This window comes from Rhipicephalus microplus, unplaced genomic scaffold (genome assembly GCF_043290135.1).
Source record: "Rhipicephalus microplus isolate Deutch F79 unplaced genomic scaffold, USDA_Rmic scaffold_267, whole genome shotgun sequence".
In the NCBI taxonomy this organism is placed as follows: Eukaryota; Metazoa; Arthropoda; class Arachnida; order Ixodida; family Ixodidae; genus Rhipicephalus; species Rhipicephalus microplus.
In genome coordinates, this window is record NW_027464838.1 from 167,243 (window position 1) to 172,036 (window position 4,794).

A 4,794-nucleotide genomic window follows, 5' to 3' on the forward strand; every position below is an offset into this window, starting at 1 on the left:
CTTCGCCGGAGTGCCAGCACTCACTCTGCCAAAAACGGCGAACATCCGAGCGGCGGTTCCCACTTTTGCGTCGGCGTCGCAAACCCCGCCCCGGCAGACGAGGTTTGCCGTACTCGTGCGACGGTGGCCGGCGGGCACGTCGAAAGACGCCGATATCGTGCGCGAATTGGCGCACCTTGGCTTCACCGGAGTGCCGCCACTGACTCCTCCAAAAACGGCGAAGATCCGAGCGGCGCTTCCCACTTTCGCATCGGCGTCCCGAACTCCGCCCCGGCTGACGCGGTTTACCGTACTCGTGCGACGGTCGCCGGCGAGCACGTGGAAAGACGCCGATATCGTGCCCGAATCGGCTCCGTTCGGCTTCGCCGGATTGCCAGCACTGGCTCGGCGAAAGACGACGAACATCCGAGCGACGGTTCTCACTATTGCGTACGCGTCGCAAACCCCGCCCCGGCAGACGCACTTTGCCGTACTCGTGCGACGGTCGCCGGCGAGCACGTAGAAAGACGCCGATATCGTGCCGGAATCGGCCCCGTTTGGCTTCGCCGGAGTGCCAGCACTCACTCGGCCACAAACGGCGAACATCCGAGCGGCGGTTCCCACTTAGCCGTCGGCGTCCCGAACTCCGCCCCGGCAGACGCGGTTGCCGAGCTCGTGCGACTAGCGACCGCGAAGCCGTCTCGCGACGCCGCTTTCGTGCGCGGCTCCCACTGCGACCTGGGTCACCCGAGGTCGACGAGCAAAAAAGAATGTCGAAAAAAATTTTTTTTTTTTTTTTGCGTCTGCCGGGGTGCCCCTATAATAGCAGCGATAAGCACCCAGACCGCCATGGGTCGCTCGCCCCGGCTGACGTGGTTTTTCGTTTTCCTGCGGTGGTCGTCGTCAAGCACGTCCAAACACGCCACTTTCGTGGGCGCATTCGCGCTCTTTCGCTTCGCCGGAGTGCCAGCACTCACTCTGCCAAAAACGGCGAACATCCTAGTGGCGGTTCCCACTTTTGCGTCGGCGTCGCCAACCCCGCCCCGGCATACGCGGTTTGCCGTACTCGTGCGGCGGTGGCCGGCGGGCACGTCGAAAGACACCGATATCGTGCGCGAGTCGATGCTTCTTGGTCTCGCAGGAGGGCCGCCACTCACTCCTGCAAAAACGGCGAAGATCCGAGCGGCGCTTCCCACTTTTTCGTCGGCGTCGCAAACCTCGCCCCGGCAGACGCGCTTTGCCGTACTCGTGCGACGGTCGCCGGCGAGCACGTCGAAATACGCCGATATCGTGCCCGAATCGGCCCCGTTTCGCTTCGCCGGAGTGCCAGCACTCGCTCGGCCAAAGACGACGAACATCCGAGCGACGGTTCCCACTATTGCGTACGCGTCGCGAACCCCGCCCCGGCAGACGCGGTTTGCCGTACTCGTGCGGCGGTGGCCGGCGGGCACGTCGAAAGACGCCGATATCGTGCACGAATTGGCGCTCCTTGGCTTCACCGGAGTGCCAGCACTCACTCGGCCAAAAACGGCGAACATCCGAGCAGCGGTACCCACTTAGCCGTCGGCATCCCGAACTCCGCGCCGGCTGACGCGGTTGCCGAGCTCGTGCGACTAGCGACCGCGAACGCGTCTCGCGACGCCGCTTTCGTGCGCGGCTCCCATTGCGACCTGGGTTACCCGAGCTCGACCAGCAAAAAAGAAGGTCGAAAATTTTTTTTTTTTTTTCTGCGTCTGCCGGGGTGCCCCTATAATAGCAGCGATAAGCACCCAGACCGCCGTGTGTCGCTCGCCCCGGCTGACGTGGTTTTTCGTACTCCTGCAGCGGTCGCCGTCACGCACGTCCAAATACGCCACTTTCGTGGGCGCATTCGCGCTCTTTCGCGTCGCCGGAGTGCCAGCACTCACTCTGCCAAAAACGGCCAACATCCGAGCGGCGGTTCCCACTTTTGCGTCGGCGTCGTAAACCCCGCCCCGGCAGACGCGGTTTGCCCTACTCGTGCGACGGTCGCCGGCGAGCGCGTCGAAAGACGCCGATATCGTGCGCTAATTGGCGCTCCCTGGCTTCTCCGGAGTGCCGCCACTCACTCCTCCAAAAACGGCGAAGATCCGAGCGGCGTTCTCCACTTTCGCATCGGCGTCCCGAACTCCGCCCGGGCTGACGCGGTTTACCGTACTCGTGCGACGGTCGCCGGCGGGCACGTCGAAAGACGCCGATATCGTGCCGTAATCGGCCCCGTTTGGCTTCGCCCGTGTGCCAGCACTCACTCGGCCAAAAACGGCGAACATCCGAGCAGCGTTTCCCACTTTCGCATCGGCGTCCCGAAGCCCGCCCCGGCAGACGCGGTTTGCCCTACTCGAGCGACGGTCGCCGGCGATCACGTCGAAAGGCGCCGAATTCGTGCACGAATCGATGCTTCTTGGTCTCGCAGGAGGGCCGCCACTCACTCCTGCAAAAACGGCGAAGATCCGAGTTGCGCTTCCCACTTTTTCGTCGGCGTCCCGAACTACGCCCCGGCTGACGCGGTTTACCGTACTCGTGCGACGGTCGCCGGCGGGCACTTCAAAATACGCCGATTTCGTGGGCGCATTCACGCTGTTTCGCTTCCCCGGAGTGCCAACACTCACTCTGCCGAAAGCGGCGATCATCCGAGCGGCGGTTCCCACTTTTGCGTCGGCTTCGCAAACGGCGCCCCGGCAGACGCGCTCGTGCGACGTACTCGTGCGACGGTCGCCGGCGAGCACGTCGAAAGACGCCGATATCGTGCTCGAATCGACCCCGTTTCGCTTCGCCGGAGTGCTGCCAGTCACGGCGCAGAAAACGGCGAACAAGTGTTTTTTTTTTTTTTTTTCCTAGAATTTGTGTTATAGAAGGCACATTTGATATCGGACGATAATTTTCAACTTTATCACGCGCACCGATTTTCGTGTAGAGGTTTGCAAGTTTATGGGAATTTCTCCACTTGGAATAATGCGATTTAGTAGTACTACGAGAACTTCATGGATGTACTCAAGGGTACGGGGCAAGTCAGTTACGTCAACACCTGCAGATTTTTTACACTTCAAACTGAAAATTGTTGGTTGTGAGTCCTCGTGTGATATTAAAGGCCGATTCGCTAACACATAGAACAAAGAAAGAAAGGAAGAAAAAACGCCCGCGCTCGCTCAAGAAACCTGGGTTCGCAACAAGTGGCAACAACAAGCAACCGAGCGAGTGCGCCAAAACCCGTGGCGGCCGAACAAACGCGAAGTCCCAACCGCGTCAGCCGGGGCGGCACGGGACAGGAAAAATCACTTCAGCCGGGGCGGCGGGGCACCGAATAAACCTCGTCACCTCGTCGCAGGATAAAAGAGGAAACAAAAAGTCTAAACAGCGTCTGCTGGAGCGAATGCGTAATAAAACAACAACAACAACAAAAAAAAAAACACCCGCGCTCAAGAAGTCTGCAATCACCACAAAAGGCGACTGTGACCGAGCAGCGTCAGCCGGGGCCGTGCGGAAACGGAAAAACCGCGACTACCGGGGCGTCGAGGCACCGAAAAATCCACTTCAGCCGCGGCGAAAAAAAAAAACAAAAAGAAAGACGGAGGGGGGGGGGGGAACCACGTCTGCCGGGGCGAAGGAAAAAAAAAAAACGCGTCTGCCGGGGCGAGCCCGGGTGCGGCACCACCGGGAAAACTGTGGCAAACAGACATGGCGATCGAGTGAGTGGGCCGCCAGCCAGGCTCAGCCAAAAAGTGCAAAGTCCGAACTGCGTCAGCCGGGGCGGCAAAAACCACGTCAGCCGGGGCGGCGCAAAAAACCGCGTCTGCCGGGGCGGCACGAAACCGCGTCAGCCGGGGCGGCGCGAAAACTGCGTCAGCCGGGGCGAAAGAAACAAAAAAAAAAACGCGTCTGCCGGGGCGAGCCCGGGTGCGGCACCACCGGGAAAACTGTGGCAAACAGACATGGCGATCGAGTGAGTGGGCCGCCAGCCAGGCACAGCCGAAAAGTGCAAAGTCCGAACCGTGTCAGCCGGGGCGGCAAAAAACCGCGTCAGCCGGGGCGGCGCAAAAAACCGCGTCTGCCGGGGCGGCACGAAACCGCGTCTGCCGGGGCGGCGCGAAAACTGCGTCAGCCGGGGCGAGCCCGGGTGCGGCACCACCGGGAAAACTGTGGCAAACAGACATGGCGATCGAGTGAGTGGGCCGCCAGCCAGGCTCAGCCAAAAAGTGCCAAGTCCGAACTGCGTCAGCCGGGGCGGCAAAAAACCGCGTCAGCCGGGGCGGCGCAAAAAACCGCGTCTGCCGGGGCGGCGCGAAAACCGCGTCTGCCGGGGCGGCGCGAAAACTGCGTCAGCCGGGGCGAAAGAAAAAAAAAAACGCGTCTGCCGGGGCGAGCCCGGGTGCGGCACCACCGGGAAAACTGTGGCAAACAGACATGGCGATCGAGTGAGTGGGCCGCCAGCAAGGCTCAGCCAAAAAGTGCTAAGTCCGAACTGCGTCAGCTGGGGCGGCAAAAAACCGCGTCTGCCGGGGCGGCACGAAACCGCGTCAGCCGGGGCGGCGCGAAAACCGCGTCTGCCGGGGCGGCACGAAACCGCGTCAGCCGGGGCGGCGCGAAAACTGCGTCAGCCGGGGCGAGCCCGGGTGCGGCACCACCGGGAAAACTGTGGCAAACAGACATGGCGATCGAGTGAGTGGGCCGCCAGCCAGGCACAGCCGAAAAGTGCTAAGTCCGAACTGCGTCAGCCGGGGCGGCAAAAACCGCGTCAGCCGGGGCGGCGCGAAAACCGCGTCTGCCGGGGCGGCACGAAACCGCGTCAGCCGGGGCGGC